This window comes from Mixophyes fleayi, chromosome 12 (assembly GCF_038048845.1).
Source record: "Mixophyes fleayi isolate aMixFle1 chromosome 12, aMixFle1.hap1, whole genome shotgun sequence".
Lineage (NCBI taxonomy): Eukaryota > Metazoa > Chordata > Amphibia > Anura > Limnodynastidae > Mixophyes > Mixophyes fleayi.
In genome coordinates, this window is record NC_134413.1 from 6,756,197 (window position 1) to 6,774,161 (window position 17,965).

Consider the following 17,965-nt stretch of genomic DNA (forward strand, 5'->3'; position numbering starts at 1 on the left):
GTGGTGTTTGTAGCATTTCCCTCTGTGGTCCATTTCCCCATACACTTGTCTGTACAGACAAGAGTATTACATATAATACGAAGTGACTAAGTGGTTAGCACTTCTGCCTTACAGTATAGGGGTCATGAGTTCAATTCCCGACCATGGCCTTATCTGTGAGGAGTTTGTATGTTGTTTGCGTGGGTTTCCTCTGGGTGCTCCGGTTTCCTCCCACACTCCAAAAACATACTGGTAGATTAATTGGCTGCTAACAAATTGACCCTACTCTGTGTGTGTGTGTGTGTGTGTGTGTGTGTATGTTAGGTAATTTAGACTGTAAGCTCCAATGGGACAGGGACTGATGTGAGTTCTCTGTACAGCGCTGCAGCATTAGTGGCGCTATATAAAAAAATGATGATGGTGATATGGCTATGGGCACTGAATCTTATAATTCAATACGTAGGCACTCCAGGCTCAACAAAATGAATCATAAAAGTAAGAAAAACACTTCTATGGATGCACCCTCATTGTAAAGTGCTGTGGATAATATTGGTGCTCTATAAATCATTATTAATTATAAATCTGTGTACTGTGCTGTGAAATATAATGACACTATATACATGTATGAGTGTTGCAAGAAAAGGTATATATTTTAAAAATTGTTCCATACAGTATTCATAGTTGTCTCTTGGCTTCATTTTTCTCAAATCCTTGGTAAATTATTCTATATAAACTGACTGTTGTCTGTTTAGTCACCTGCTATCTCCACACCTGTCTAAGGGCCTATTTATTAAGCCATACCCGATGCAGAAATGACTTTCTCTGTGTATTTTAGGTATTTTTAAGTTAATTACCGATGTAACAAAGGCTTAACACAGAAGATATCGTAGATATTTCCTGCATTAGGCTACATTTCGTATTTTACCGCAGTCTCCATACTTTTCTGGGGCTATTTAACAAGCTCCAAAAAGCTTTTTAAGAGCTTGAGCCTCTTAGCTTATGCCATCTGAAGATGGCTTTAGCCAATGGGCTAACCTCATGTTGAAATACACGTCTGGGTCATGTTACTAGCTCCTAGTGAATTGATATGTTTCTTTCCATCTATATTAACCCCACAAGAGGCTCTCTGTGTTGTATGTAGTCAACAAATGCAGTTTAACTAAGGCACAACATCTGGGGATAGATTTACTAAAACATCTAAAATGAAAAAGTGTATGTCGTACCCATAGCAACCAATCAGATTGTAGCTTTCATTTTCTAGAATTTTAGAAACTTTAGTAAATTTACCCCTAGGTGTTATATGTTATATCTGTAAGATTCACAAAGGTACCAGATCCCCCCCCCCCCAAAAAACCTTTAATTATCTGTTAAATAAAGATGTCAGATATAAACAGACATGTAACACTGAAGCCCAATCTCATGTGACTAGTGTGGGATGTCTCGGGAGACTTACTGTGTGTATCAGTTATACCCATGATTGCACAGATGATACCAACACCTTTAGTGAAAATACAATTATAAGGTCAGACTGTCATGTGACCTACAAAATTATGTATAAATCCCAGACTAATAACTTATTATCAGAGATGCTCGGACTCAGTTTTCTAAAAAAAAACACCCGAACTTAGTGGATCCGAGTAGGCTCGCGAGCCGGCTCGGTACTTTCACGCCACCTCGGATCTGAATCGAGGCAAAACGTCATTGTTGCATTGTCAGACCTCGTGGGTTTTGGATTCCATAAGTACCTCCCTCCCCAGGAGATCCAGTACCGTTGCTCACACAGAAACAGGGGCAGAAGTGTTCTTGTCACTTGACAAAAATTGACTGGAAATTAATGTTACTGAGATTAATAATAATGTAGGAACAAAAAAAGAGCCAAATTATGTGATTTTAGCAAAACAAATCCCGCGTATTTCACTCAACACAAATCAACAGTGCAAAAGTGAACAGGGGATAAGTGCGATGGGCACGTTTATTTTGGGTGACAAAAACAGTTGGGTAAAATGTGAGGTTGGTACTGATGACAACAGAGGAAGACAATATCAATACTGTGTCAATGGTAGATCAATCATGCACAATAGTACTGAATGGGAAATTAATTTGCTTCCTATATAATAACTAAGGCAATACTTACATGTGCTGCCAAGATGGGCCCATCTCCAGCCAAGTCCATTAAGGCACCAGTACTCAATCTTATTATAACTGGCTGCACTTGGTCTCCTTTCAAAATGAACTGCAGACAGTGTAAAAGCTGCTGTGTGACAGGTAGAGTTGTAGCACAGCCTCTATTGAGGGGCAGAGCAGTAATCTGCAGCATAACAATACTAGGATCAGTGGTGCTCACTACCTGGAGACACTGCGGTGCCTCTAGAGGCCTCTTGTCTCCGCTGTCATCTGCTTCCTAGTCCTTATCTCCCTGTGTGTCAATGGTTCCTAGTGACTGGATAGGCTGCATTCTCAGTGATGTCACTGGTTCCTAGTGACTGGATAGGCTGCATTCTCAGTGATGTCACTGGTTTCTAGTGACAGGATAGGCTGCATTCTCAGTGATGTCACTGGCTCCTAGTGACTGTATAGGCTGCATTCTCAGTGATGTCACTTGTTCCTAGTGACTGGATAGGCTGCATTATCAGTGATGTCACTGGTTCCTAGTGAATGGATAGGCTGCATTATCAGTGATGTCACTGGTTCCTAGTGACTGGATATGCTGCATTCCCAGTGGTGTCACTGGTTCCTAGTGAATGGATAGGTTTCATTCTCAGTGATGTCACTGGTTCCTAGTGAAGGGATAGGCTGCATTATCAGTGATGTCACTGGTTCCTAGTGAATTGATAGGCTGCATTCTCAGTGATGTCACTGGTTCCTAGTGAATGGATAGGCTGCACTCTCAGTGATGTCACTGGTTCCTAGTGACTGGATAGGCTGCATTCTTAGTGATGTCACTGGTTCCTAGTGACTGGATAGGCTGCATTCTTAGTGATGTCACTGGTTCCTAGTGACTGGATAGGCTGCATTCTTAGTGATGTCACTGGTTCCTAGTGACTGGATAGGCTGCATTCTTAGTGATGTCACTGGTTCCTAGTGAATGGATAGGCTGCATTCTCATTGATGTCACTGGTTCCTAGTGACTGGATAGGCTGCATTCTTAGTGATGTCACTGGTTCCTAGTGACTGGATAGGCTGCATTCTTAGTGATGTCACTGGTTCCTAGTGAATGGATAGGCTGCATTCTCATTGATGTCACTGGTTCCTAGTGAATGGATAGGCTGCATTCTCATTGATGTCACTGGTTCCTAGTGAATGGATAGGCTGCACTCAGTGATGTCACTGGTTCCTAGTGACTGGATAGGCTGCATTCTCATTGATGTCACTGGTTCCTAGTGACTGGATAGGCTGCATTCTCAGTGATGTCACTGGTTCATAGTGCATCCTGGTGCCATCTCTTCCCCAGGTAACCAACGCACACACACCTGGCTATCCATGTGATGTAACAGGAAATGTGATTAATCAGACCAGGCCACCTTTTTCCATTGCTCCATAGTCCAGTTCTGCTGCTCACGTGGCCATTGTAGGCACTTTTGGTGGTAGGCAGGGGTCAGCATGGGCACTGTGGCCGGTCTGTGGCTATGCAGCAAGCTGCGATGCTCTGTGTGATCTGACACCGTTCTATCATAGCCAGCATTAACTTTTTCAGCTATTTGTGCTACATCAGCTCTTATGTGGGATTGGACCAGACAGGTTAGCCTTCGCTCCTCACACACAACAATGAGCCTTGGGCGCCCATGACACCGTTGCCCTTCCTTGGACCACTTTTGGTAGGTACTAACCACTGCATACCTGGAACTCTCCACAAGACCGGCCGTTTTGGAGATGCTCTGATCCAGTCGTCTAGCCATCAATTTGGCCCTTGTCAAAGTCGCTTAGATCCAGTTTTCCTGCTTCCAACACATCAACTTCAAGAACTGACTGTTCACTTGCTGCCTAATATATCTCATCCTTTGACAGGTGCCATTGTAGCGAGATAATCAATGTTATTCACTTCACTTGTCAGTGGTTTTAATGTTGTGGCTGATCGGTGTATAATTGCACAGAAGCCCCTTACAGATGTCTTGGCAGATGATCTCCTCTGAACACACTTTCAAATTCTGTCATTCAAATATAATTATAGATTTCCTGACATTTGTGGCACCTCTATAAAGGTCAGGACTGTAATAGAGCAGTTTTAAACACAATAGAAGCTCGAGCCTTGATAGTCAGAGGTGGAGGCAATTTTCTACTCTAAAAGGTACAAGGTCAGTTCAAACGCAATTGCCCATCAGAAGAGACAACAAAAGGTCTCATTGACCTCCCTAAAGTAATAAAAAAATAAGTAAAACACTGGACTGGTATATAGCAAGTAAATATTTTGAATTAAACCTTCATATGTGTATCAGATGTTGAGCCCTTTGACACCAATAACAAACAGAAATGTAGCCTGGGTGGTTTACAGAGATGGGTGGTTACAGAGATGGGTGGTTACAAGACGGCTTCAATACAAAAACACCAGGAGCGTTCAGCTGAACCCTAGCGGAATTTCACATTTTCTCAATCAAATTTTTAATCAGCTCAAACCCCCATTGGTAACGCCAGTATTGTATGAAAATCTAAAGTATGCAGGTAAGAATGGATGGGATAAGAGGTCCTTTATCTCTTCTCTCTCTCTCCCTCTCTCACATGTTATTATCATCATCATCATTTATTTATATAGCACAAACATATTCCGTAGCGCTTTACACTTGGGGACAAACACAGTAAACTAATAAACAAACTGGGTAAAACAGACAAAGAGATGAGAAGGCTGCTCGCAAGCTTACAATCCATGGGACAATGGGAGTTTGATACATGAGGTTAAGTCTATATTTTGCATTTCGGCCCAGCCAGACTGCAAAGGTAAAAGTGACTCATAAGCTAAATGATCCTATCACATAACAATGTTGGTCAAGGGGTAGTTGTCTTGTGTGAAATTGTGTAACGGATGGTAATAGGGTAATGTAATGAGGTTAAGAGGGTGGTTGAGGAATATTATAAGCTTGTCTGAAGAGGTGGGTTTTCAGAGAACGCTTGAAAGTTTGTAGACCACAGGAGAGTCTTATTGTGTGAGGGAGAGAATTCCATAGAGTGGGTGCAGCCCGAAAAAAGTCCTGTAACCGGGAATGGGAGGATGTAATGAGGGTGGATGTATCCGTAATGTTGCAGTACCGTAGTACAGTGAAAAATGCGCAGATGCGGCTAACTGAATTCCCCCCTAAGCATCTGTTCTCCTGTATGTCGGAGGAGTGTGTAAAACAGTGAAAGCACTTCTTACATCTCCACCTCCAAATGTTTTGGTTTTCTTGAAATGTACCGCTCATTAAACCCTCATTTAGTTATGATTGGACTTGGAAAATTAAGGAGAATATTAGATCAGGCCACAAAATCGCTGCCTCCGCCGTGGCCCACTTTAAATTTCTCATGCATTCAATAAAATTTCATTTTTGCATTTTATATGCTCAGGCCAGTGAAACGTTTGGGCGTTAGTGTATTAAAAGAAGGCTTAAAACAACCAAAACAAACCACTTTTCATGCCAATACATTTTTTTTTTCTAAAATATGTTACTTCACAAATGTGAGCAGTCAGCTTTGAAGAAGTTAGGGATTTTCTAATAATAAAATGATATCATTTACTTACAATTTTTTTTTTCTGTTATTCCATTTATAGAATAGAACAATGGCCATTTTAAATATTTTTTGTACCCCACTTTTTACAGGTTACTCTCCCTTTATAGCAAAAGCTCCCAAATGGCTCAATGATAGGTCCACCATTATATCTCCTGGTCGCCCTTCTTTCTTTAGCTGTTATAACCTTCTCGCTTTTTTCCTGCACATCATTACTTGTTATCTATGTATTTACCATCATATGCACTAAATAACAGGAATGATGGAGATATTTAAGATTATGTCCATCGCTGTACTCCTCACCCTATGCTATTTGGACATAGTTGGAGGATTCTGGGTAATTTAATATGTAATTTTGCTTTCCTGGATTCGGCCGTGCAGAGTGGCGCAGTTGTTTAGTAACAATGCACACGTTGGTAATTATTTTAAAGCACTTAGTAATGTTGATCTGCGGATAAAATGGGAAAACTTAATGAGGCGTGAGAAATCTATATCCGGCAATAATTCCCTAGCAGGTAATGGCTTTGTGCCTTTCTGAAATATGCCTAATTGTACCGCCAGTCATTTCTCAGAGGGACAAAGACAGCATCTGCAGTATCCAAAGGTTAATATGTTAAACGTCTATAAAAAAAAAACGAAACCGGTTGCTACACTGTCCTGTCGTCCAAATCTAATCAGCGACCTTGGCTCGATTAACTCATGAGCACTCAGAGGTGATTTCTAGACATATGTTCAGTCGGAAACATCTTACGATGTGTCAAGCTCAAAAACAGTAGTATTTGCCCCACGTTAGCGAAGCCATCCAGCTGGCTGTGTTAGTAGTCAATTCTAAGATCGCATTACCCTATTCGTATACAATATAATCATATGATGATGTTTCATATACACACGAGGGAATATTTTCTAGACAGTGATTAACCCTTTCGTCGCTGAGGTTTTTCTCATCCCTATGACGAGACCAATGTTGGCACTTTTTAGACTGCTCACATTCCAACATCAATATCAGTAAAATGTTTCTGTTCTACCCACGTATATTATATTTTTTCCAGATTTATTGTTTTTCTCTCTTTGATAAATAGACCCCTAAACCAATCAAATTGCATTGAAGAAATCTGTAAGACCTGTAAGATACCTTGTACTACCGCACATTCATTTTACACTATATTTACTATGTATCCAAAATAAATCCAAAATCATAATTCTAACAGAAACGACAACACTCTTGTGCATATTACAGCTTCTGTCATAATCTCGAATAGCAGCTTTACAGAATTAATGCTTTCAGGGGACCGAAAAATAAGAGGACTATTTTCCGTAATAGCATTTTTTATTTTCAATAAATGCTAATTTATGACTTATTTCTTCACAAGATGCTGGGTTCCAAATGAAGGTCCTTATGAGTTTATCGGAGTGATGAATCATCTCATTTGCCTTCATTTACAAGGTACCTCGCCAATAAGCAATATTTAGGCATCCCCCGGCTTAATTTGTACAGAAGTGTCACACAGAAGAGAGCTATAACAGTAATTGAGGGATTAGCCCTCCGTTTACGTACACACTCTCTGCCATAATACTTCAATGCCGTATTTGATTATAATAAACTACCACCCGTAATAAGTCACATTAAAAAATAAACATGGAAATTTGCTACAGGCTTAGAAACACAAGAAAGCTTTCTGAATCAGCTAATATGATTTATCCGATAAACCAATATATATATTAAACTTACTTTGGAAACCCCAAAAAGTACAGTCCTGCTCTGCTTCTATTTTTTGCAGTCTGTCGAGTTATCGGTCTACAATGTATGCGCAACTCCCTGGCCCTTGGAACTATCCCAGGAAAAACAATATGTTCCTGACATTACACGTCCATCTAAAAATGCAGACGTTGGCAGCGAATCGCGTCATCACGGCCCAGCCCTCCCAATTTTGCAAAAAGATCGGCCAGGATTTGGGAGGTTGATCTACTGTCTTGAGAGTTCCCCCGAAATTTATGAGTCTCCTGAACATTCTGATAAAGTAGGTGTTGATACCTCTCCAGAGTGAGGATTCACAACACTAGCTCCAGGTGACAGCTGTCAGAAAACAATTATGTGAGGATTCACAACACTAGCTCCAGGTGACAGCTGTCAGAAAACAATTATTGTGAGGATTCACAACACTAGCTCCAGCAGCTATCAGAAAACAATTACTGGGAGGATTCACAACACTAGCTCCAAATGACAGCTATTAGACAAGCTGTCAGAAAACAGTTCACGATGCCATCTACAACACCTTATCTCAATTCCTGCGATCAGCACTCTGCTAAGAACAGCAGTCTAGCTAATCCCCCTCACCTGGACTACTGCAGTCCAGTTAAAGGGTCAAATCAATCAGAACAATTTATCTCACCTGTTTTTAGCCATCCCCTCAGTTCTACCAGCTTTTAGAGCAGACCCTCCTGATTGCACTAATACAGAACAGAAGGTATTTAAAGCTTTGTATTTTTTTCTTATCTCACTGAGCATTTTAGATTAATGCAGATTTATCCCTTAACCACTGAGCTACTCCCTGTTTTTAAGCTGTAACACTGAATTATTTTATAACAATATTGTATATGTATCTGAATATAATTTAATAATACAAAGTATCTGCTTTTAATTGAATTTATCAGTATTAGGTGTAATTCATAAGATCCAGATTCATACATGCTTGGTTAATGTACGGTTATCATGTAGGGAAACTGAGACAATTCATCTAAGTTAAATCTCTCATCTTACAGCGACAGGAGACAGATGTTCTATCACTTCCTGGACAACTGGATCAGTTCTTAACAAAAACTTAATTAAACAAACCACAAAGCTAGAAAATATTTTTTTGTTACAGTAGAGAACTAAGTCCCAAAGAGCAGCTGAAGAATGATGTATGTAATGTCCCTATATTTTAGCAGTGACTAACTGCACAATAACAATGTATATTTGTCCACATGTTAGAATTGTTTCTTTCAATCTATTCTCATTCTGTAGCTTTATAAGTTGCTATTTATTGAAGAGAGGATTTATAATGCAAAAACAAAGCATTGTAACCAAATTCAGTAAGCGTGACATGCTGGGGATTGTTGTGTTCTAAGCACCTTCCAGACAATATCACGTGTGATGTGCTTAGAGTCACAGGCTCAGCGGCAAAGCGCCCCCCGAAATTATTATCAAATTTTAAAATGTTTTGTAGGGTGGTGATTTTCATTTAGTCTACAATGCTCATGGACTTGTTTATTAAAATGATGTTATAAGTGCAACAAATCAGACATAACATATGGCAGCCAATCATAATCCACAGGGAAAAAATCAGACATATAGCTATTAGTGATAAAATATACCAAATAATTGCACATATAGTTATAACTCACGACAATCCATCGGACATAAATAATAAGCCATAGAAACCAATCAGACATATAGTAATAAACCATAGCAACCAATCAGACATATTGATGTAACACCCATAGAAGCCAATCAGACATATAGTAATAAATCATAGCAATCAATCAGACATATTGATGTAACCCATAGCAACTGTCCAGTAATACGTCCAGCAGTAGAACTATGTCCAGTAATACGTCCAGCAGTAGAACTATGTCCAGTAACACGTCCAGCAGTAGAACTATGTCCAGTAATACGTCCAGCAGTAGAACTATGTCCAGTAATACGTCCAGCAGTAGAACTATGTCCAGTAATACGTCCAGCAGTAGAACTATGTCCAGTAATACGTCCAGCAGTAGAACTATGTCCAGTAATACGTCCAGCAGTAGAACTATGTCCAGTAATACGTCCAGCAGTAGAACTATGTCCAGTAATATGTGGTGGCCGAGAATTGATGGGACTTCCTTCCCTTACCTTGTCCTCCAGACACGAGTCAGGTTCTTTTTTGGTCGGATATCCGGTGGTCAGGAGATAAATTCTTCAATGAAAGGGACAAGGATTGGACAAATAACTTGGGTTTATTAATAATGCGGTAAAGATAATTTTGGAAAGCCACCGCGCCACTGACCCCTTCAACTCAATGGTAATAACAAAATATGCATTTGATCAACATAGAGCACAATAGCATTTAACATATAATATAAATCAATTTTCAGGTAAATCACTTAACATTAATATTCAACTAAAACATTTGGTGCACCAATATTATCTTGGTAACGTTACCATATTTTACACTCAGTCCTGGGTTGAACTGTACACAGGAATTTAGTAGAAGTGCTGCACGTGGTTGGGGCCCATAAATTACTTTTTCACGCCAAATAAACTGATGAGCTTTTGTATTACACAGTCTCTTTTGTGTGTATTCACAGACCTCTCTATTCTCTCTCCTCTCACACTGTTCTCAGTACATAGCTCAGTCTGTTTAGTGTGATGTCACAGATCTCTATACTGCTTATTTGTTTTCAGTACTTTCCTTTTTACTCACACCTCTCTTTGGCTCACTTCTTATCTTCTTCTCTCTCAGTCTATGCAGACACAGGGATCTCTCTCAGTCTATGCAGACACAGGGATCTCTCTCAGTCTATGCAGACACAGGGATCTCTCTCAGTCTATGCAGACACAGGGATCTCTCTCAGTCTATGCAGACACAGGGATCTCTCTCAGTCTATGCAGACACAGGGGTCTCTCTCAGTCTATGCAGACACAGGGATCTCTCTCCCTCAGAAGTCTAGAGCTTTCCTCTCCCCACTGCCTTCTGGGAGTTCACAGTTATTACCAAAGTTAGTGGACTTGTTGCTATGACACACACTCCTCCTTCCTGTTACTCCCGGCAACCACCAACCACTCCCAACTGTCACTTCTCCCTCAAGAAACATTTTTTTTTTTTTAAATCTTAATAAACACTTTTAACAATTAACAAATTAAATTAAGAAATTAAAAACATATAGATACACCCCAGGGTATTTAGATTTTGGGGCACCACAAATACGTCCAGCAATAGACCTATGTGCAGTAATACGTCCAGCAATAGAACTATGTCCAGTAATACGTCCAGCTGAACTATGTGCAGTAATATGTCCAGCAATAGAACTATGTCCAGTAATACGTCCAGCAGTAGAATTATGTCCAGTAATACGTCCAGCAGTAGAATTATGTCCAGTAATACAGCCAGCAATAGAACTATGTCCAGTAATACGTCCAGCAATAGAACTATGTCCAGTAATACAGCCAGCAGTAGAACTATGTCCAGTAATACGTCCAGCAGTAGAACTATGTCCAGTAATATGTCCAGCAGTAGAACTATGTCCAGTAATACGTCCAGCTGAACTATGTCCAGTAATACGTCCAGCAGTAGAACTATGTCCAGTAATACAGCCAGCAGTAGAACTATGTCCAGTAATACGTCCAGCTGAACTATGTGCAGTAACACGTCCAGCAATAGAACTATGTCCAGTAATACGTCCAGCAATAGAACTATGTCCAGTAATACAGCCAGCAGTAGAACTATGTCCAGTAATACGTCCAGCTGAACTATGTCCAGTAATACGTCCAGCAGTAGAACTATGTCCAGTAATACGTCCAGCAATAGAACTATGTCCAGTAATACGTCCAGCAATAGAACTATGTCCAGTAATACAGCCAGCAATAGAACTATGTCCAGTAATACAGCCAGCAGTAGAACTATGTCCAGTAATACGTCCAGCTGAACTATGTCCAGTAATACGTCCAGCTGAACTATGTCCAGTAATACGTCCAGCAGTAGAACTATGTCCAGTAATACGTCCAGCAGTAGAACTATGTCCAGTAATACAGCCAGCAATAGAACTATGTCCAGTAATACAGCCAGCAGTAGAACTATGTCCAGTAATACGTCCAGCTGAACTATGTCCAAGTAATACGTCCAGCAGTAGAACTATGTCCAGTAATACGTCCAGCTGAACTATGTCCAGTAATACGTCCAGCAGTAGAACTATGTCCAGTAATACAGCCAGCAATAGAACTATGTCCAGTAATATGTCCAGCAATAGAACTATGTCCAGTAATACGTCCAGCAGTAGAACTATGTCCAGTAACACGTCCAGCAGTAGAACTATGTCCAGTAACACGTCCAGCAGTAAAACTATGTCCAGTAACACGTCCAGCAGTAGAACTATGTCCAGTAACACGTCCAGCAGTAGAACTATGTCCAGTAATACGTCCAGCAGTAGAACTATGTCCAGTAACACGTCCAGCAGTAGAACTACCGGACTGCTTTATTAAAGGGTGAAAGGAGCTATCCCCAGTTATAGGTGATGGTATTCCAGCAGCAGATTTTCACATTTCACCCTTCTAAAACAATGTTCTTGACATAGGGGGTATAGAGCCCCCAGCACCCCACTGACCCCTGTGCCAACACCTGATCATTGGACAACATTCAACAGACCTTAAAATTTCCCAAAACTTTATGTGAGGCCCTGTATAGTCTGACTATATATTAATATTCCTAATTATGACTAAAGCGCTGCTGAAAATCAGTAATTTATTAGTTAACTAGGAGATTATTTAGTACAACAGATGAGAGAGGCTCCAGACTTCCCTGTAGATCCATTCCCACATGCTGCGGAGGTGGCAGTGATTGCAGTAACACACATTGTGTCACTCATTGCCGTTGTCTGTAATTATTACCATGGTTCCAACACTACACATCATCCTTCGTGAGGGAGGGCTGCCAGAGCTCTGACACATTGGGTGCAATCTAACCAGCACATAAGAGATGTTCAATATTGGAATTGTATTAATATCTTCGCAAACTTTTTTTTAAGTTTTTTTATAAAACTTTTCCGCAGTCGGTTGTACATCAGAGGCTTAGAATATTAAAGGGAGAAATACTCACCGAAAATGATGGAAACCATCACTTTACAATGAAGGGACGGCCCTTCATTGTTTTAGGTGTGGCCTTGGTAAAATGTGGGTGTGTCTGGGTGTTTTGGGAGGAGTCATGTCCAGCTTTTTCTATCAGCAATGTTGGGAGGTATGGCGGTGGTCTAATGTCCAGGATGCCCCCAGTTGGACAAACGCAGGATTTGCAGAGGGGGGTTTCCACACCACACCCCCAGTGGGTGTGACCAGCATGCATGGGGCGTGGCTATAATATTAGACAGTACTTGGCCGCTCTCCAACTCTCCCTATCCCCATAATATACATGGGCAATGCTGCGTGCACTACTGTTAGGTGCACGTAGCTCTCCCTTTTCAAGCAGAGCCGTGTGAAGCGGGGGCAGGGTCCATCCACCTCAATTATACAGTGCCCCGGGCTTGGAGGGGGGTTTCCAGGCACTAGGAACCCTTCCTCAGTTTGCCTATACCTGGCACCACACTTCTATTTGGAGGAGTGTTTCGAATCTCAGTAATGCTTTGTGTATAGAGCAGTCATAGGGGTGGCTGTCAGGGAGTTGACACCTTGACACAAAGACCATTTTTAGGTGATGTGTTATGAAGAGATCCAGCACTATTTCTTCAGAAGAATTCCTGATGGTGGCCATTATAGCCTATTGGTATTACAGCATGGTGCTATGTCATAGTGCCTACTGGCTGTCTGATACACGACCTTCAGTAACATTTCTGATTTAAATCATTTCTTGTCAACCCTTATATCACTTATTTGCATAGTAACAAATGTCGCTAAACATTCCCTATGAACATTGCTATTGATAAGAGTAGCATCAATAATAACCATAAAATATTCATCAGTATTATAATCCAATGTTTTATAAAGTAAAAAAATGGTTTCAAATTTATTTTTATCTTTACTCTTACAATTTTTGGGTACAATCGTGATTATCTATCTATCTATCTATCTATCTATCATCATCAACAACAGTTATTTATATAGCGCCAGCAAATTCCGTAGCACTTTACAATTGGGAACAAACATTAATAAAACAATACTGGGTAATACATACAGACAGAGAGGTAAGAGGGCCCAGCTCACTAGCTTACAATCTATGGGACAATGGGAGTTTGAAATACAAGGGCATCTTTCTATCTATCTATCTATCTATCTTTCTATCTATCTATCTATCTATCCATCTTATTTTGGTGGCGCTATACAAATAAACAATAATTAATGTTTGCTTTTCTCTCTGCATTGCTGTATTACAATATTCAGCCATTTATGCTAATCTACAACTAATTTTCTTGTAACTGTTAATTACATGCTATTTGCATTGCAAGTGAACAAAGCACTTTCCCATCATATCAGGGGCAATTATATTCTTACACTTTTATTTTTGTTACTTTTATCCGAGTTGTGATCTCCTCTCCCAATGATCCTTTTGTCATGTCATTGTGCACTCCCACCAAGGCTTCTGTGCTAGCGTCCTGTATCTCATATAAAGAGCTATTCAGTTACACAATGGGCACGTTAGATCTCCATTATAACCTACAGAACTCAGATATTGACTTACTGATCACTTCTACTAAAATGTGCGTTGACTAATTTATTATCTACAAAATAATTATTCTAACTTCACGTTATTCTAGAATTGCTTTAATTTATGTTTGTTATTGATGAGAACTAGTTGGATTCAAACAAAAGAAAACTTTAAAGCTAAAAAGAGCTTCACTTGGGAAAAACAATGTATATAATGTACAGGGAAGGGCTGGCAAATTTTACCCCAGGGGGGCAAGACTCAACATTTTAAAGGAATAAAATGCAGGTGACCCAGTGACCTATATATATATTTATTTAGTGTGATGGTGATAAGGGGGCACAGTGTGATAAAGGTGAAACTGTGATGGAGGGCACAGTGTGATGAAGGGGCAGTGTGATACAGATGGTACGGTTACAATTATGTTTCAATTTGTTTCAGCGAGTTTTGTTTCAATAACCAATTCATTTTTTTATACAGCTAGGATGTGATAGCTGCATTTAAAGTACTTTGATTCTATGGAGGCTCATTACAGAAAGATCCTTACAAAGCCAGAACGTGAAGAATAGGGAGTGAGGGGGTTTCAGTGCGGTCTAGAACTTGTAAAGCGCTAGCTACACCCCCCACAGTAGGTTGACCACGCCCACGCGACGATTGTCACTCCCACTGAGATGGGGGGCGCCGTTGCCCTGCCTCGCCCAGGGCACTAAAATGTCTAGTTATGGCACTGGGAGCATATGCCCCCCAGCCCAGCCGTCCCCTGATAATGTATTTGCTTTCAGGAAATAATCTACTGGTGGTGGATCGCTAAGGGGGTAACTGTTGTCACTGCCGTCTGTACCCGGCTGCATTGGACCCCCACCTTTCTGCTGCATTAGATATTGGTGGCCTGATTTTTTATTTATTTTTACATGTTAAGAATACAAAATTGTTAAATATGTTAATATCAAGCAAACCCGAAGGAATTCCCTGGCAGAAAAGAAAGGTAAATATATAATAATAAATAGATAAAAACCTCCCTCCCCTCCATGGTGGGTACCAGAGTTAAAAATGATCAAAAATAGTGCCCACTCTTGTGGGTGGCACTACAAGGGTGCGAACGCACGTGGGCGGCAGTGCCACAAGTGTTTGTTCATTGATTTTCTTCTTTTATCATCTGTTATCCTGAGATGGCGACAACAGAATGAGGATTGCGGTGATGTTTGTTAAACTTGTTCACCATTTCCATCTCATACCATTTTATTATGGCCACCTCCCCCCTCCCCCACCCCTGGCATTTCTCACTGCCCAGTTGGACCCCAACTTCCCTCAGCTTGCATGTGATATGTCATTTAATCGTATTTAAATTTTGCATTTACTCTCCATCAGTGCTTTTTATTTATAAGAAAAAAGGTGCCGGAACTCACATCCTGTTAAGGTTTTATTAAAAAAATCTTTTATACTGATGTTATAGGACTTATTGAGCCTCTATAATGTATTACACTGTGATTAGTGTATACAAACTGTACAATGGTTCCCTACAAACACCTCTGTGCTAGATAATCAAATACTTCTCACTAAGCACCGCACCCGCAGGACTGGTGCAAGGGTGCACGGCACCCTGGGCAAATATTCAGCCTACCACCCCTCCTCCCCCCAATACCCCCTTCCTTGCCCCTCACACACTTGACAATTGTAAAATAAAGATAATAACTCTTACCTCCTCCTGGCTGTCTGACTGGTAAGGCTGCAGTCCAGATGTACTGATGTCTAAAGCAGAACGCTGTCCAGTCTTCACTGCTGCCCAGGAGCAAACGCAGGATATCTAGAGGGAGGCCCCAAATGTTAGATTTAATAATATAAAATAAAACAACTAGACATCAATCACCTGTTACACACTGACATGTCCCTGCTGCCTACCAACTGTTCTCACATGTGCCCACTAGCTATTCTCACCCACATTCTGCCCCCGTTTTTTTGTGAACCTCTCTTTCTGCTCCCTCATTTTTCTGTAGCCCTCTCTTTCTGCCCCCCTCATTTTTCTGTAGCCCTCTCTTTCTGCCCCCCTCATTTTTCTGTAGCCCTCTCTTTCTGCCCTTTTTTTTGTGGCCCTCTCTTTCTGCCCCCCTAGTTTTTCTGCAGCCCTCGTTCTGCACCCCCTCATTTGTCCTGTAGTCTTCTCTTTCTGCCCCCTCATTTTTCTGTAGCCGTCTATATGCGCCCCCTCGTTTTTCTGTAGCCCTCTTTCTGCCCCATTTTTCTGTAGCCCTCTCTTTCTGCTCCCTCATTTTTCTGTAGCCCTCTCTTTCTGCTCCCTCATTTTTCTGTAGCCCTCTCTTTCTGCCCCCTCGTTTTTCTGTAGCCCTCTCTTTCTGCCCCCTCATTTTTCTGTAGCCCTCTCTTTCTGCCCCCTCATTTTTCTGTAGCCCTTTCTTTCTGCCCCTTCATTTTTCTGTAGCCCTTTCTTTCTGCCCCCTCATTTTTCTGTAGCCCTCTCTTTCTGCCCTCTCATTTTTCTGTAGACCTCTCTTTCTGCCCCCTCATTTTTCTGTAGCCCTCTTTTTCTGCCCCCTCATTTTTCTGTAGCCCTCTCTTTCTGCCCCCTTATTTTTCTGTAGCCCTCTCTTTCTGCCCCCTCATTTTTCTGTAGCCCTCTCTTTCTGCCCCCTCCCCCGCTTTCTGTAGTCTGTACTTACTTTCTATGCTTCTTTTCTCGCTTCTCTGATTGTTTGATTGATGGCGGCTCCTCTCACTGGCAGCATCGTGACGTCACAACGCTGCCGGAGCCGGAAGCAGGACACACACTAAGATGCGACGCTGCACTGTAGCAACACCGCCAAGAAAAAAATGATTGAAATCCACGTCGACCAAACATCAAATGTTCAAAATATAATTTTAAACTTGCAAAATCCTTTGAAAAAAGGCGCCAAAATGCCGTTCCGGTGCGTCCTACGCCAAAAATGCACAGCTCTCCGTAACCCCCAGTACCACATGACCACAATTCTGCCCCCTGTGGTTAATTGTACAGCAACAGATGCCTAGAGAATAACACAAGTATTCCAGTATACTTTATCCAGCCGTAATTCTTAATCCTATTGTGAATGTATGTGGTTACCATAGCGATTTACACAGGATTTATCTGTGAAGGTAAAGTAAAGCCGTTTCATTCGCCGTAGCATTTGCATGTCTCGGAAACAGCATTAGCCTGAGTCCTGGTAATATTTATTTGTCCTTAAATTCATTTTGATTGTATGTCTGCTGCATTTGTTGGAAGAAAACACAGACTTAGAGGGAACTGATATCATTAATCCAGTCGGCAGTAGTTTGTGAATTATGATGGACTCAGCGTGTCATCCATAAACAGGTCAATAACCTGCAAGCTTTATAAGTCTGCGTAAGTGGAGCACAGAGCACACATTGCCAAGAACGAGGGTCGCTTTAGGTTAAATAAAAATTATTTTGGGAAAGTGGGTTGTTGGTGTGTATTGTTTTTATGATTCAGTTCCTTGTTTTTGTGTTGAAATGTATTTTGGGCAGAGGGTCTCAGTGACCCACTTTTCAGTATACAGTGATGATTGTGTTACATCTGGGTGAGGAAGGTTTGTAGACTTGTCATGGGAGGGAGAGCAGTTATAAATTGGTGAGGTGCTCAGGAAACCTAGACAAGGATAGAGTGTGAGTGTGAGTGTGCGTGGGGGGTGACAGGATATTCAATAAATGATCCTATCTATAAAATCACATGGGTAACAGGAGATGGGGGAGAACATGGATCAGCAGCACAGTGGCCTAGTGGTTAGCACTTCTGCCTCACAGCACTGTGGTCATGAGTTCGATTCCCAACCATGACCTTATCTGTGAGGAGTTTGTATTTTCTCCCCGTGTTTGCGTGGGTTTCCTCCGGGTGCTCCGGTTTCCTCCCACACTCCAAAAACATACTGGTAGGTTAA